The 18,125-nt window shown below is 43.7% G+C and overlaps 1 long non-coding RNA gene across 1 annotated transcript; it reads right to left on the bottom strand.

The window, feature by feature from the left end:
- Positions 1 to 487: 487 nt before the first annotated feature.
- On the bottom strand, positions 488 to 17,689 carry LOC109389161 (uncharacterized). Its single transcript, XR_002125354.1, has 2 exons — positions 17,525 to 17,689; positions 488 to 859 (listed from the first exon to the last, which is right to left on the bottom strand). It is a non-coding gene; the product is annotated as an uncharacterized LOC109389161 (long non-coding RNA).
- Positions 17,690 to 18,125: the final 436 nt, after the last annotated feature.

The following is an 18,125-nucleotide window of genomic DNA, read 5'->3' as shown; positions in this document are numbered from 1 at the left end:
ACCAGGATCATGCCTTGCTGTCAGTATACGTAGGACTTAAAGACCCACTGCCTGTATGTTGTGGTTTGGCTGCCCTAATTCCGCTCATGTTTTTGTTGTTGTTGTTGTTAAATGGACACACACATACCCCTAAACACACACACACACACACACACACACACACACACACGCACGCCTCCTATCCACTGTGCCCTTAGAAACAGTCAGCACGTAAGGCTTCTTGATGGGACCAGAGAAGTCTCTATGCAAAGAAGAGAGACCTGCAGCCTAGAAAATGCAGTTACCAAAAAAAAAAAAAAGGAAATAAATGAAGACTAACACATGAAAAAGGCTTACCTGAGGGAAATGGGTCTAGCTAACCTCAAGTCAATCATTAGCTGTGCCCTTCAGGACGCTGGACACTCACACACTCGGGAATTTTAGGAGCCCGGAAACTCAGAGCAAAGTTTATTTTCAGAACAAGGCCTGAAGAAGGAAGCGAAGGATAAACAGGGACCAAATGTTTTAATTATTTGAAATGGTTTCCACCCCAACACCATTCCCCAAATCTTAAAAGAACGGAGGTCAGGGGAGATTTATGGGAAAACGTTTTCCTTCAGCTCTCTGTCATCCAGGCTTGCCACGGCCCCATGCTCCCGCTTCCATGACATTTCCTTCAGGGAGCAGCTGGGTATACCCGTGGCTGTTTCGTGACTTTGGCCAGAGCTGGGCGTCAGAGCCTGGTGAGTTTTCTGGGCGGCCGTCTGGAACCGTCCTCGGCTTCAGAACAGTAGCCACAGCTGGTTCTCCAGGGACCGCCTCTGAGTTTCATGCGATACAGCTCTTCATCTGGGTTTTATAGAGAACAGGGGTCTTGACCCTGGAATGGAAGAGAGCACAGCCTTGTTAGCAAACTGTCCAGGGAAAACTTTAAGGAAAACGAATGTGGTGGAAGAGAGAGGGAACTGGGACGGGCTGAAGGAATACAGACCCATCATGGAGTGCCAAGGCCCCAGCAGACTCCCTGGGTGTGGCCTTCAGACAAGAAAATCAACTCCAGATAGCTTGGGGAGAGTGAGAGGAGAGGACAGACGTGTCAGGAGGAAAAATAACTGCTAATATGATAAAATGCGAGTGGCTACGACAAGCCGTGTGGCCCATCGAAGATCCTAGGAAACGCAGCTCAGAAAAAGTACAAAAGCCCTTCAATATGAGGTAATGAGGCGCGTCTAATTATATTTCAGAAAGAAACAGCAAGAAATGCTTTCATAGCCTTCCCCTCTTTCTGCCCTCACGAACGAGTCCAAATCCCAAACGGAGAGACACCGTTATTTCAGAGAAGGTGAGGAATTTCCGAAAGCATCACCAGGTTGTGGCTTTCCCAGAACTGAGAAAAACTAGCACACAAACCCTTCCCCGCCAGCTCCCTTTTCCCCTCCCCAAAAAACTCCCATCAGGAAACAGCAGGGGGAGGAAGAAAAAAAGGAAAAAAAAGAAAAAAAAAAAGCCAAAAACACAGGCAGCCCCACCATGAGAAATCAAGGCAGTCGAAATGACATTTGACACCGCCAGGCCACAGCTGAAGAACAAGGGAAAAGTTTTAGGGTGACTGTCACTGACCCATAGTCTCTCACTCCTAACCTTGCTCTCCAACATATGTTTCTCATTTCCTTGCTTATAGCTGGTCCAAGCTAATGATATGTGTTTTGGCCGGGATCCCGTGCTTGGCATACAGCCGGTCTTGTTCTCATTGTCCAGGCTACTTACAGAAACCTCTTTCTCTGTCTCTTTCTCTCTCTCGAAAAACGGGCTTTAAAGAACAGTAAATATGCAAAACAGCCCCCGTGCTCTATACAGCTACCATCTTGAACATGGCCCCCGCTACCCTAACACACCCCATCAATAAAGGCCTGAAGAGACTGCCCACGGGCGAGGGGTGCATTCAACACAAAAGCAGTGGAAATTCAAACAAATTGGCCCATTAGAGTCTCACACGGCTATAAATACAGCTCGGCTCGGGCTATTTTGAGGGACGGTGGCATGGGAAAGTTCGGCCTGGAATCTTGACTTTGTCAGAGGAGACGGATCTCTCCCAAGACATGGGAAGAAGATGGAGCTCTCGGCAGACAGCAGGAAGGAGGGCACGGGTTCCGGTCAGCTCCAGGCACGGGTAAAAGTGGATGGAGGAGATGTGGCCGGGCCTTGCCCCTGTTCTCCAGGCGTGGGCTCTAGTGTCACTCAGCGTGTCCATAACCTCTAAAAAAGCTGAACCTGCCCCTTTGATCCTTAGAGGTCAATGGGCCATTTCACTCTTTCCTGAAGGACTAGGCGGGCGAGTGGAGGACAGATGGGAAGAAGAGTGACCTAGCCAGTCTGGGCAGGCCCCACACTGCAACAGGCACCTCTGGCTGGCCCGGAAGGGAATCCTGAAGAGGCCATTTTTACCAGTCAGACCCCAAAGTGCGACACCCAGAATGTATATGTTATGACATTAGGGCACAGTCACATGGCATTTTTTAGGAAATCAGGGCCCATACATGCATTATGAACAAAATATGTAAGCCGGGAGTGTGTTTGCAATGTCAAGAACTGCTTCACAATTCCCCTCAGGGTGTGTCAACATATAGCATTTAGCTGGCAACAGTCGGGAATGAGTAAACACAGAATACACATATACTTCTGCATTGTGGACCCGCCCACTTTGGGGAAACACAGCGTCACTGCTGGGTCTGTTCAGCCTTCCTTATCTTCGTGGACCCTACATCAGTGTCTGCTCAGAAAGCACACCCAGGAAAACTTTGGATTTACTCACTCAGTTAATAAGTTTGAGCACCTACTGTATACCAAGCATTGTGGGAGGCATGGGGTGACACAGGCACAGCCCTGACCTCTGAGACATTCGGCCCCGTGGATGCGTGTGATCCATTCCCAGACCCTACAGCTTTCTTTACCGCACATCCCAGTTTGCCCAGGACAGCCCCGGTTTATATCTGTTGTCCCCAGGTCATTATTAATAGCGCTTCTTTTCACTCTCCTGAGCGTCCCAGTTTGGATGATAAATTATACGGTTACTCTATCCAGAGCCCCTTTTTAAAAAAATGCTTTTTTTGGTATGAAATCTAATACACAGAGAAAAGTACGAAAATATAGCATCCTCTATTTTCGAAGCTCTTTCAGAACTTGCAAAAGTCCAGAGATTTCCCAAATTATCAAGAAAATGGCTTTAGCAGATCAAATTTTTAATTAGTTCAGGAACGGGCTCCCCTGAATTCTGGGCTTGATTTCCTTGCCACATGCTGCAGTGGGTCCTGTTGCCGCGACATGGCTGGCTCTGGATTTTCCATGATGCATCTGGAACCTCAATGTGACTTCCCTCTTCCACCATACATGAGAACAGCTGGGGCACATGAGGGCACTTGTCACTGTAAGGGGAAGAGCTGATTCAGGTTACCATGGCAACACTCTTTCCTGAAAACCTCTGACAGACACTTCCTGGGGAGACAGGAAGTAAGGACAGGAAGACACCGGGGTCACTCTCTTCCCATGTCCAGCTTTCCCCACCGCCCAGACTTGTCTGATATTTGAACTTTTCCAGGTCAGCTTTTTTTTTCCAATTCCCATCAGCAGAGCCGTCCTGGGGGTGAAAGCAACCAACTGCTCCTGTCCCCTTCCTTCATAGCCAGCCAGTGGTGTCCCCAAAATCATTTAGTAATAAGCTAACTACAAATTACTAGTGAGGTCAAGATGCTTCAAAAGTTATGCAGCTGATTTCAAAGTAAAAAAGAAAAAAAAAACAGTGTATGGACTTACACTTTTATAAGCAATGTTATGACATTAATAATCGTTCAACAAATGTTTTTGAGCCCCTACCGTGTGCCAGGCACTGTGCTGGAGATTGGAGCTAGAATATTGAATAAAATGGACATGATCCCTGGCGTCATGGAGTTTCCAGTATCCTGAGGGACACAGACATTAAAGGGATAATCCTACAAGAAATACCTAACTACAGTTTATAGTCAGTACTACAGAGGAAAAGTACAGAGTATAAGAGAACGTACAACAAGGGGACCTAACTTGCATTTGAGTGAGTCAGGGAAAGACCCCCTAATAAAGCAACTTTAATCCAGGACCTGGATGATGACTAGGAAGTAGACAAAGAAGTCCATTTGTATCAAGAGTCCAAGAGTCCACAAGAAATATTTTACTTCAAGACCAGGAGAGTTTTGGGGTATGACTTTCAAACCTGCAAATGTATAATCTGCATCAACAATGCTACAAGGCCGTGATAATACCTCATTTCTAGATTGCTAGCTGCGTGTGAAGCTCCTAGCGCAGTACTTGCAATGCAGGAAGTGCTCAGAGCATGGCATTCATCTCTCTGGAACTATTTTAGCAAATGTAGGGTCTCTGCTATCTGAATCCCCAGCACCTAACACAAGTCAACATATTGCTACCATATAGTAGTTTTATGTATTACGTGCTCAGCATACATCGAATGAATGAAGGAATCCATGAGCAAATGAATTAACTGTTATAGGACGTCTTCTACCGAGCAGGCACCGTGCCAGGTACTTTCACAAATACCCTCTCATTTCATCACCATAACATTATTGCACCTTTCTCAAGGATGGAATTCTAATGGGCTGCACTAAACAGCAGCTCTGAAAATAATTATAAAATACAACCCTAATGAAGTTTGGAGAAGCAGATAAGGGAGAAAGTGCATTTTCAGGAGCATTTTGAAATGGCAAGGGAAGATGCAAGCCAGTAAAGTGAAGAGGTACAAATGCTCCAAAGAGTCAGGGAAACAGGACGAGAAAGAGGCTTTAAAGTGGGGCGAGATGGATGGGCAGCATTGCTAAAACTGGAGAGCACTTTGGGCTCCTGAAATGGTTCGCAAAATGTTTTGTAGATGGAGATGATGTCATTGGATTCTGTCGTCCTTGGGATGAGGGTTGGGTATACCCCCATAAGCATTGGGAGGAGATTGGGTTTGGGGAGAATGAAAAGAAAAGAATTTGAGCTCAGTGAAACATTTAAGTAAAGAGAACCTTCAGAAACGGTCATGTTAGAAGGCTAGCCTTTATGGGGCAGGTGGTAATAGAGTCATTTTCTAAACAAAAGTAATAAAAGGAAGTGTGAACTCAGAAGTAGCTCTGAGTCTCACTGGTTTAAGAAAGGGCATCGGATAAGATAGGAAGCTAAGGAGATTATTTTATTTTATTTTATTTTAAGATTTTATTGGGGAATTGGGGGAAGGGAACAGCCAAGTTGTTATCCTTCAATCTTAGTTGTGGAGGGCGCAGCTAGCTCAGCTCCGAGTCCAGTCGCCATCCGGCCGGCAGCTCACTGCTGCTCAGCTCAAGGGTGCCATGTTCAATCTTAGTTGTGGGGGGCCCTCAGCCCACTATCCATGCAGGAGTTGAACCGGCAACCTTGTTGTTAAGTGCATGCACTCTCACCAGCTGAGCCATCCAGCCGCCCATTGGCAGCTCAGTGGCAAGTCAGCTCGGGCGCAGCATCACTGGCCCACGTGGGAATCAAACCGGTGACCCTGTTGCTCAAAACTCATGCTCTTAACCAACTGAGCCACTAGGCCAGCCCAGGAGATGATTTTATATTTTAAGAGGTTTCTCTACTCTAAAAAAGGCAAATCTTACTATGAATGATTTAGACAAAAGAAAGTTTAAACAGAGGTAGGAGTTTATTTCATCAAAGATGGCAGTGGGAAGCATAGAGTTCTGTTAGGGTCAGAAATCTCTACATTTTAAAACTATCCACATTAAACTGGGGATGGATGGAAGAGGACAATATCTGAAAAGGTTCAAGGGGGTAGGAAAAAAAATCCGAAGGCAAAGATAATTGCCCCTCGTAGGGAGCTCTAATGTTCCAGAGGATTTTCCATAGAACTGGACATGGGTTTGAACTTGGTGTTCTTCCGTTGATTCCCTGCAGGTCCCTGAGATGGTGATGAGCCCATAATTGCCCTAGCTTTATTGTTTTTCCTCCACAAACCTATTTGTGAATGTGCCATAAAATTGTCTTACCCAGTGCTCTCTCGGTTTCAGGAAATATGATACATAGCAGATCAGGAGAAATGATTTCTTTTTTTTTTTTCCTATTTTGCAGTATCTTGGCACAAGCTCTGCAGTGAAATGGTTAAAATATCAGCACATTTCACTGGGCTTGGGTTACTCATAAACATTCAGCAAAGCAATTTCACTCAATCGCACATATTAACTGCTTAAGTTCTTTTCTCTGAGGATGTGGACTGTTATTTTATGCCAAAAGTCCTGTAATTAAGTTTGACATAAGCGCATGGATTAAATATGTGGTTGGGGTGGAGAGGGGGGTGGGACACGGAATGGAAGGTTTTCTCCCCTCGACTTCTTGCCATATGGAGACTGTAACCAAATAATGTGCAAAAATTTTTAAGAGAATTTCCAATCTTATTACTCAGGGTTGTTTACCAGGTAAGTCTCAAGGCCAGTACAGTTACAAAACCAGTTTTTCTTTCCCCCAATTTAGTAACAAGGACAACAACAAAACATTACCCATCCCACAGCCGTGGACCCTCATAGACTAGTCTTTATAAGGCAGAGAATAGAACAGCTGCTAGAAACTCTTCCAATGGGTGAGCGACTGTGGCTATGGTTTGGCGCTGCTTTCTCAAACTGATCTAATTCAGGGACATGTTTTAAATGCCGAAACCATGATGAGGGTGCCGTGTATTGTCTTGGTTTGTCCATTCCATGAAGGGGTACAACATTCTGATGTGCTTTGTTCTGCGGGGACTTTGATCACGTCCAGATTTCCCCTGCCTGAGGGGTCCTCAGGTGACTCCAAGAAGGTCCAAATCATGTAAGCAGCGTAATAACAAATTTGCTTGCAATGTCTGGCCATATTCATGAAGGTTTCTTGTGGTTTGAGAGAGGAATGCTCTTGTTCCTCCCTTCCCAAAAAAAAAAAAAGCTGAAAATAGCTTTTTCGTATGTTTGAAGAAGAAAACATCCTCCTTGAGTTTCCCCCAAATCTCAAATCAGAGGGAGCACACGGGAGATTAACCCAAAGAAGGGAGTTAGGCAGCAGGCCACCTCCCGCCTCCCCTCGCAGTGAATTTGCTCCCGCGCTCTTCCCTGACCCCAGCTCTTCACTTCATTGGTGTAACTGAGATGACTGCTTTTTCGGTGGCTTTGTCCTGCCATACCTTCCTTACAGCAACAAGAAACGTTATCCAAATCGCTCCCGGCTCAAGCTTTCTATCCTTCACCATCACTCGGGAAAATCTCATTGCAACCATTCCGACCCACCTGATTTGTCTCCATTTCTCTAAACTCGACTCTGACTCATCCTGTTGGAGGGCCACAGTCCGCTCTTAACATTAGCGTCAGAAGCCCCATAAATCTCCCTGTTGCGCTGACGTCGAGTTTGGGTTTTTGACCACGTGAGCATGCCCGTTTTTGTGTTATCAGAGGTGGCTCTAACTGAGCACAGTGTTGAGATAAAGCCTTGAAATTTGCTACACAGCCATGAGAATAATTTATTTAGGCTCAATAGAACCCCCTGTATTCTCTGTAATTTGGGGGACTATCTGCCACATCTTTCAAAAGCCCATTCCAAGCCCTCCAGGAATATTCTTGTTTCTTAGTTTATCTTATAACGTATATTTCTGCTCATTAAATTACATAAGCCTGTTGTTACTAGGCCCTCAGCCCTAATGTATTCCAGGCATTCAGAACTATACTGTCCTCCTCTGTATTATCCCCCCATTTTGTACAAAATAGAATTACCTTTGACTCTACTGTCCATGTCATTGTTGGGAATCGTCTGGTTCTCTTAAGTGGCTTCCGCTTTTTCTCTGATGTCTTAGGTAGTTCTTTTTTATCTGCAAACCTTACTCTCTAGAGGGGCCAGTTTATAAGATTGCTCTAAGACAGGTAAGGAAATGCATTCCCCTGCCCCAGAGCTTGGCTATGTCTTTGGTCATGAAGGGAAGGGAGAAAAGACTCTCATGGATTGCTACTTCCTGCATCTAGTCCCCAGGGACTTGAAATCAGTGGGACTGACCCAGGCCACCCTGAGAGAGGTGGGTGCCTTCCTCTTTCTATCCATGTCTGGTTGCTTTCCATGGACCCAAGTCTGCCATTTTATTCTGTCAATGTCTGATGTCTCCATAACAACTCCAGAAAGAAGTGAAAGTCAGACAAGGACACACGTGGCCGTAGACAAGGCGCCAGGTGGAGTGTGGCCGGGGTTGCTTGGAGCTGATGTGAATGGGGCAAAGTGTGGTATGTGAGGCATCCAGGGGCTCCAACATCATTGGGCAGCCCTTCTTGGAGGCCTGTTGAAATCTTTCTGCACTTGAGCCTGTCCCACCTTTGTCCCAAGATAAGACCTTATCTCCATTTTTCCTCTCAGATGCTGTCGTGTTTTGCCTCCAGGCTGAGGTAATTCCAGCATGCCCCATCCATTCTCCTGTGCTTCCTGCTTTCCCCTGAGATAACCTGTGGGACAGAGAACCTGTTAGGATCCTTTGATGTGTGTGCTCACGGCTTTCTAAACCTGACCGTAGCCATGTTGAAGAAGATGGCCACTTTCCCCTGCAATTTATGCATAGCATTCTTTGGTTCCAATCTAGCTGAGCATGATTCAAAATTGTATACCCCCATCCTTGTCAGTGAATGTCATAGTGCAGTGAATAAGAATGCAGGCTATGAAGCCTGACCCACCTGGGTTCAAATGCTGGCTCTGACATTTATTAACTGTGTGACCTCAAGTATGTTCACTTAACCCTCATGACTCATTGGCTTTACCTGTATCATAGAGAATGATACTACCTCCCTCTTGGCGTCATTGTGAGGATTAAACACATAAAGGGTTAATGAGAGTTCTTGGCCCGTGGCAAGTCTTCAATAAGTTTGGCTATATTCCAGATTTTCTAAGGAGTCTCAGCTACGTTGTTTTGGTTTGAGATGCACTGGTCCTTCAAAGACCTAAAATGCTCAATCTCTCAAGGGGATGAGTGATGAGCACATCCATGTCTTCAGGTTGTACTTCACTTGGCAGCATTTAAACGCATCCTTACATCAAAACTGTCAACTCGTGACTCAACCCTTCAGAGCCTAGTATTATTCAAGGATATAGAGACTCAGGAAATGGAAACATTGGTGTAAAAATTAACAAAAGGATTTCATTTCATAATTCTCACTGGCTCCTTGGCTGCACGTAGACACAGATTGCAGAGTTCTCGTGTGGGCTCCCTGTAAAAGCCAGAACCTTGCTACAGTTTCAAGGTGGTCTAGTAGCTCTGCAACCTCCAGCAAGACTTTCACCAACCTCTTGACCCTCAGCTGCCAAGCTGGGATGATTCATGGCATGCCTACCTCACAAGACTAGTGCAAGCAAGAAAGAAATAGGTTTGGAAATATGACCATTGTTACCATGAAACACGTAGCTTCTATTAAATAATCTATCTTGAAATCAACAATGATACTTTTTCAAATTAATTACTTTATTGATATTTATACAGAATATTGCTAAATACCCTTGGAGTAGTCCATCGCTCCCATCTCGTTGTCCAAGTTCAACCCTTTTCTAATCCCCAAATTAAGCTTTCCTTTTTCTAAAAAGTCACCCCTGCCCATACATATACACACACAACATTAAACTTTCACTCTTTTGTACTGTTGGCCCACTTACTACTGTAGTTTGCACTTGCTTTGGCATTTGATCATCTGTTCCAGGAGTCGGCAGATTTTTTTTCTATAAAGGTCCAGACAATAAATATTTTAGGCTTTGTGGGCCATACTGCCTCTATCACAACTACTGAACTCTGCTATTGTAGCACAACAGCAGCATACACAATATGTCAATGAATGGGCAGGTCCATGTTCCAATAAAACTTTATTTACAAAAACAGGTGAGACCCATGGTCTGTATTTGCAACTACAAATCGGTAGCCCGGCTTTGTTGTTAAGCACCTTCATTCATTCCTGTTTTGTCTACGCAATTAGATTGTCATGACCTCACAGATAGGAGTCTTTATTAGGTGTCTGTACTGCCCGGTTCCCCACTTCTCCTGAGTCAAGAACTTGGTTCAGTTCATATGTGTCGCATTAAAACTATCTTGTGGGAAAATTGTATATTTATTGGGAATAAATGAATGTAAGCAACCAAGCCATGCCGAATGCCCTGAAGAGTTAAACCAGGGAAGAGACAGCCATCTGCATGTCAAATACATGAGTGTAGGAGAAACGTTGCCCACCGATCACTGTCAGGTCCTGGGGGAATCACGATGGAAAACACCTGAAGGCCACATGTTTCTGGAATCCAAGTCCTGTGCATGAATAATGCCATGCACGACCAGGAACATGGGGAGCCCGGCTATTTCCTAAGGACGTGGTTGTAACTCTGAATTCACAGACAGCTATCATTCTTTAGAGGCAAATCTTGTATCATTATCCTTGAATTGAGGATAATTTCATGATGGTTTGCCATGTAGATTCATCTGAAAATAAATATTTTTATTTATGGAAATATAATATTCCAGGGGCCTGTAGAATAGTGGTTAAGAGCAGCAGGGCCTGGAGTTACACCTAATTAAATCTATGAGCCTTCAAATAAGTCACTTAACCTCTCTAAGCCTCAACATTCCCTTCTGTGAAATGGGAATTTTGTGAGGGTTACATGAGACCATGTATCTGAAGAACTCAGTAGAGGATTCAGGACAGAGGAAATACTCAGTAATTGTTAGCATCTAGTAATAGCAGTGGTAGTAGCAGTCAGAGTCACAGGAGTAAAATATGTTTCTTTAAGCATAGAACTATCATATGACCAGGAGGAGTTCCACTCCTAGGCATATTCCCAAGAGAAATGAAAACCTGCATCCACATAGAAACTTGCACACAATGTTCATAGCGGCATTATTCATCATAGCCAAAGAGTGGAAAACCCCAAATATCCATCAACTGGTGAATGGATAAACAAAATGTGGTTGATCCTTCCACTGAAATATTATTTGGCCATAAAAAGCAGTAAAGTACTGATACCTGCTACAATATGGATGAACTTTGAAAACATTATGCTAAGTGGAGGAAGTGAGTCACAAATGACCATAAAGTGGGCTATTCTAGACACTTCATATATGAGTCCATTTATATGAAGTGTCTAGAATAGCCAAATACAGAAAGTAGATTATTGGTTGCCATGACCTGGGGGGAGGGCACAGAGTAGGGGAAAATGAAGATTGATTGTTAATAGGAATGGCGTTTCTTTGGGGGATGATAAAAATGTTCTATAAATAGATAATGGTTATTGTTGCAAAACTCTGTGAAATACTAAAACCACTTTTAAAGAGTCGGTTTTATGGTATGTAAATTATATCTCAAGAAAGCTGTTTTTGTATGTCTGTACCACATCTTCTTTATCCAGTCACCCATTGAAGGACACTGGTTGTTTTCATGTCTTGGCCACTGTGAATAATGCTGCAATGAACATAACACACAATGCAAAATACAGATGACATAGTATAGAAATGTACCCTTGAAACCCATGTAATTTTACCAACCAATGTCACCCAAAATATTTTATAAAAATTAAAAAGGAAATAAAAAGAAATAAAGCTTTTTAAAGGCATTTCCTTTTTTAAAAAATTAAATGAAGTTAGTTACTCTCATAAAAAATTAATCTGTAATATATACCTTTTCTCCCTTGATATGAGCTAGAAGTTTATAGTTTGAGAATTCTACACACACATACACACACAAAAGTGTTATGTACAGATATATCTTAAAAGCAGATAGTTATTAGTTAAGTTTATACATCCATGGTGTTTAAATGTACTCACCAAGGGTATATTTGTTATATATATATATATATATATATATATATATAGATATAGATATTATAGATATTATATTTATTTATAAATTATATTTATTCATAAATCCCAGTTAGTTGTAAGAATTTTGCAGAGTCAAGAACTGTGTGTTGAGGGCCTACTATGTGCAACCCACTACCTTGGACGTAGGGACATAGGATCCTGAGAAAAAGATCCTAGGCTTATGAACTTATGGCTCAGTTATTCTTTGCACATCACACCAACCAAGATGATTTGGGCATGCTCCGCTTTTCTGTAGTTCATATCATAAGAACAATGGGATTTTTTCCAAATATAAATCATATTATCATCTTAAATCTGCCTCTTCAAACCCTTCTCCCCAGGGGCATACCACCCCCATCCCCAGATGAAAAATCACAGTTCTAGATTCCAGAAGTTTTAATAAGTTCAGGATTCCTAAGTTTTACATGAAGAAGTAAGGGGTCCACCAGACCAAATATGGATTGCATTTTCTCACTTGAGGGCCTGCAAGAAAAGGGGGATTCTCACATTTTTTTGAACAAGAGAATCCCCGGGAAACTTGTTTACCATGCAGATTCCTGGACCTTAGCAACAGATAGGTGGGTTCAGCAGGTCTGAGACGGAGCCCAGGAGACAGCACCCCAAGTCACTCTGAGGCAAGAAGGCATGAACCACATTTTGAGAAATACTCTCAAAGTTTGGAACCCAATGCATTGCCAGATGTTTATTGTGCACCAACCTTAAACCCGCACCATCTAAGCACATAGGTGATACTATGACATACAGCCTCTCTTCCAAGGAGCACATAATCAAGTCTGGAAGACTTGAGAGACAAAGCATGACAATTGACTGCGTACTGGATATGATCAATGACAAATAAGTGACTGACACACTCAGGGCTGTAGGGATTCAGAAAAGCAAAGCTGCTCTTTGGGACCAGGTGGTTGGAGAACTTTAGGGAGGAGAGAGATCACTTAGGCCGAACTTTATAAAGTAACTGATTGTAAAAAAGGAAGTAGAAGAATCTGGAGCAGACAAAAAGGGAGATCTGTCTCAGAGCAGCTGGCTATTGTGCGTTTACGTGAGGAATAAAAAGAGGCCCAGTTGGTAAAGCAAAGTGAAGCCAAATTCTGGAAGGCCCCAAATGGTTGGCCAAGGGACTGGGACCTACAGAGTGTAGGGACCCACTGAGGGCTTTTGAACAGGACAATGGCACACTGAGATCAGTGCTGTAAAAGGATTAATTTGATAATAAGTCACTGTGAGCATTTTGGGAATGAGATGACACATGCATAATGGAGGAATAGCACGCTAGAAGCAGAACCCAGAACAGACTGGAACAAGAGGAGGCTAGAGATAAGAGAGCCATTTGGAGGGTCTAGGAATAGCCCCCCACAGCAGCCTTCCCCAAAAAAGAATAAGCATGCCATGACACAATTCCTATTTTACTTAAAAAAGAAAAGCAATACTAATAGCCTTTCTTTCTTACACTCATGATAAGAAAGATGCCAACTTGAAAAGAGGCCATTAGGGAGTGAGATTATGATAGGCGTAATAAGGGACGTGAAGATTGAAAAAAGGATTTAATCAGCTTCAGAGATTAGAAAAAATGACTGTGGGGCAAGGAAGGGAAGGGGGTGGAAAACCATGTCTGCCAAGCCCTGTTTGGAATTCTCATCATTAGGGCCGAGCTCATGAGAGCTAGAATGAGAAACATTGATTCCCCTGAAACTGGCCCACAAACATATTAGAAGCAACCTTTACAAATGACCACAATGACTACCATGGAAAAGTTGATACGACTGTTAACCAGAAAGAGAGAGTTGTCATTGTGTAGTAGTCAGTAATCATACATCCAAACAATGCCTTACGTTTAAGGAACAATGCCCCTAATAATAGAACTTAAAGGAGAAAAATAACAAGTTAGGTTATTGTTCGTTACACAGCTTTTGCCATGTAACAAACTATCCCAATACAAAATAGCTTAAATTAGTAAGTTATGACACAATTCTGTGGGTAGGCTGAGACTTTACCTATAGAGTGTGGGGACACACTGAGGACTTTTGAACAGGAGAGTGGCACGCTGAGATCAGTGCTGTAAAAGGATTAATTCAATAAATCACTGTGACTCTGGGCACCTGGTCTGAGCTGGCGTGACTGAAATGGATAAACAGGAATGGGCTCACGCTCATGGATGGCGGTAGGCTCAATGGCAGCTGAAATGATCCTCTCACCCTTCAACAGGTGAGCCTGGGGGTCTTCACATGGTGGCCTCAGGGTTTCAAAGGGCAACAAGAGAACCAGCCCCGATGCATAAGCATTTTTGCATTGTGTCACATTTGCTGTTGTCCCATTGGTCAAAGAAAGTCACACAGCCAGACAACAATCTGTGAAGGCACTGCTCAAGAGCATAGATAAAAGAAGGGACAATATGTGTGACCATTTTTACTACCACAGCAATGTATGTTTAATACATCACGCACCTCTAAAGGAAGTGGCAGTTACCCACTTCATTCTGCTTAAAGGATCTGGAAGGAGAGGGTCAATATTGGGCTCACACTATACGTGTCTGAATGTGAATATTTGAACTATTGTTAAAGAAATTCATAAATATATATTGCTGACAATAAAGTTTTTAAAAGGAGCAGCAGGGGTGGGAAAGGGGAGAGAAGGAGGGAGGGAAGGAGAAGGGGAGAGGGGGGAGAGAGAGAGAGAGACAGAGAGACAGAGAGACAGAGAGAGAGAGAGAGAGAGAGAGAGAGAGAGAGAGAGAGGAGAAAGAGAGAGAGAAGGAGGGAAGGGAAAAATATCTTTCTTAGCACATCCAATTTTATTACTCTGCATTGACAGGACACTACCAATCTTATAAAGATCCCGAACTTTTTGATGTCATTACTTGTAAAATAGCCTCCTATCTCCTGAACTCCCACAGAGGTCAGATTTCAGCCTCTGCAGAGGTGCTCGGCAGTGTATGGCCAGTGAAGTTTAGAGCAGCTGCCCAGGTTTTCATTCCACAAGCTGGTCGATGCCTGTACGGCCGGGCCAGCCCTGGAAAGACCGAAGATGCAGGGCAGCAACACCCACTCTTAGGACATAATTAATGTGCTGTTAATTTTTTTCATCAACAAAGGATTACCAAAATACCACATGATTTCCTTCAAAAATGTGACCCTCCCTTTCCTGTCTCATTTTTCTTTTCCTGGATCTGAACGTGGTTTCCATTAGCCTCATGAAAATAGTTATTTCTGTTCGTTTTCCTCAACTGGTCTCAGGGCCGTGATCTCAAGGAGTCCAGAAATGCTAACGCAAACTCTTAGTAGACATTTAAGGAATTGCTTCTCTCACTCAGAGCTCTTCTCTAGAACACTTCTCCTGCTTGGGAGGCCGGTGGCTCCCTCTGCACCCCACAGCAAACCTCATGGTGTTATAAAAAGCCAACTAACTAAATAATGCCATAGGAATCTTAATTACTAGGGTCATGTAGCCAACAACGTTACACAGTTTTTTCCTCTCAGAATCCAAGCATTTAAAATTACAAATATCCCATCCAATTCACATTTAATTACCACTGTTCAAACTTCAAGAACTTTTTCGTCTTCAATTATGTAAAATTGGAAATAATGAACTACTGCTAAGAGATGGCCAACTGACTCCTTTTTTTAAGCAGGAGCAGGAAAGTGACATAATTGTTGTCTTTTCCTGATCAAATTTCTGTTGTTGACTGGCTGCTTCTTTACCAAACATCCCTAAATTCTCCACATTTTTCATCAATCAAGAATGAAGTTAACCTGTGATGAGTCCTGATGTGTGAGCTGTCCATAGAGATCGTAGTTCCCAGCACAAAACCGCGTGTCTGAGAGCTAAGCCGATGCAAGCTTTGACAATAGCAAAGGGCATTCTAAGTCAGTATCACCGTGGAAAATCCGGGACTTAACAGTCACCATCGACCCAAACACACTGGGAGCTACTCCACACCATCTGTTGGGTGAGGAAAGAGAACTGAGCTTGTGGGGACAGCACCTTTGAGGCTTTTAAATAATCCCACTCATGACTTGTTCTCCTTCCTGTGAGAGGCTGGACTTCAGAGTCAAGCACATCTGGCCATACTTTGGAAACATGGCTGCTGAGAAGGTGGGACTGGGAGCAAAGTCTGCCTTCCAGGGAGCCCTACCTATTTGTGAGATACCTTCTTGAAATAATGGTGGATTCAGGGCAGCGGTCCTCTGAAAAATCCATCTCAGTTTGCTTTGCAACCTAGTCCATTGTCCCTAATGATTATCTTTTGAAAAGAAAACAAAAAACCAGTTTCCTTTTAGTACTTGAAATCACTTATTTAAATGGGAACTACCCACCTACTTATCAAGTAGTTTTTCTAACGAACCTGACTTTTGCATAAGCATAAATGAAAGTTTTATCTAGTTGTATGTGGTGTGTGTGTGTATGAATATGAATATACTTTATATAACCACATAGATCTAAAATAGGTGTGTATACCATTATGTCATTAGCATCCACTTGAAATAGGCTGCAGTTTGTCCCCACTGGCAGATCTGTTTACAGAGAAAGCTGAGGCATTGGGGTAAGGACTGTATTTTCACCCAGCTTCCTTTTTGGAACCAAGAGTCCTTGTATCTGGGAGATGCTCCCAGTTTCGTGTAAGAACAGCATCCTTCCTCCTGACAATGAAAACCCAAAGCCCTAAGGGACGCTTACCCTTAACATGTGCTGCTTTGGCTTCAGAGCAAAGGGAACCGCTTTTAAGGGTTATATGTGCCAAATGAAAAAAAAAAATCCTTCTTTATCTCCATGCTGGAATTCCATTCATGCTTCTTCATTTCCACAATCTTTTAGTTAGTTTTTTTTTAATGGCCTTTCCTACACACATCTTCCCATTCTTCACCCATGTTCAGTAATGTGAGCTTTTCTAAAGGGTGAGCATTTTTGTATCTAGTTACGCTTTTTTCCCCAGAACATATTTCTTTTTACCAGAATCTCACATTACCATGGTAACTATCAAGAGTCCCTAACATGTGTGTTGCTTTTTCTGTACTTAACCTGCGGCAGAGCCACCACAAATGGCCACAGAGATTACGTAAGAATTACATCCAGGGCTGAGAAAAGACCCACCGTCATTACTTTCTTTCCATTTTAGTGCATCTTGGGGGAGGTCGAATAGCAAATGTAGGAGGATAATAACATTGTCAGCACAGACTCTTGTTATCTCACAGGCAGAGAGAAAGACTGCCCAGTGGCTGCGTGTGCCCAGTCAGTGGTGCAGGACAGAGAAGAGGAAGTGCCGAAAAACGGAACAGGAAACAGATGGGAGATGTGATCTCTCAAAACTCCCAAAATTCTGAAAAACCTCAAACCAGCCTGGTGGTTTGAAAATTAGGACAAAAGTGAGATCTGTGCACTTCCCAACGAGAGGCCAGCTGAAGCAGGCACTGTGAGGAGCCCTGTCACGTGGACACCAGATCCAACTGGCGGCAGCTCAGCAGCACCAAAGGGAAGTGAGAAAGCTAGTCCATGACTGAGTAAACCTGGGCGGGGAGCAGGGGAGAAGGCGTCCACTCTTCGCAATGACAGTCTCAACTCCAGCTTTACATTGACAGCTGAAATCTCCGCAAACATGGGATTTGGGGTTAAGAATACTCGTTTCTTTACCAGGAATTAAGAGATACTCACAGGAATTAAGCTCGTACTAGTGGCCAGCGGGAAAGCACTCAGTCTTCCACATCTGCAGCCTTCAGGGCCCATGTGAGGGACAGAAGAGATCAGAGCCTGGATTAAATGGGTCATTTTCTGTGACCCCAATCAAGAAACATCAAAGAATCTAAACGGCTTCGTTAAAATCCATCCCTAGGTGCAATGATTTGTCTAAAAATTGGTTCCTACTCCCGAGTTCCGAGCAGTGGGACACATGGTCGTGGTGACTGTTCTCCACCCTCGGACGGTAGGAGTCTTCAGCCTTGAATTTCCCTTCTCTCTGCTGGTTTGGCAAGTGCGGTGGTGGGGGTAAGGGGGAGTGATTGCTCCCTAACAACCAGCAAGCTGAACCTGCTTCCTGAAAAGATGCGAAAACCTGACAACCCAGCTGCCCTCCTCCTAACAAAGCCTGAGAGCAGAGCCATCCAAAAATCCCAGACACCCCTCCCCCTCCCAAGCAACTGCGTCTCACTTGTGACCTTGCACAGCCTGTGGTCAGGAGAGAGCCTTTGAACACGTCTCCAGAGCTGCGGCGATTAGAAAGTCTTTGATTACTCAGCTCAGCTGGTCCTCCCTTCTC

This window comes from Hipposideros armiger, unplaced genomic scaffold, assembly GCF_001890085.2.
Source record: "Hipposideros armiger isolate ML-2016 unplaced genomic scaffold, ASM189008v1 scaffold_9, whole genome shotgun sequence".
In the NCBI taxonomy this organism is placed as follows: Eukaryota; Metazoa; Chordata; class Mammalia; order Chiroptera; family Hipposideridae; genus Hipposideros; species Hipposideros armiger.
Note: the sequence above shows the minus strand (reverse complement) of the source record. Positions and strands in the feature narration are given on the sequence as shown.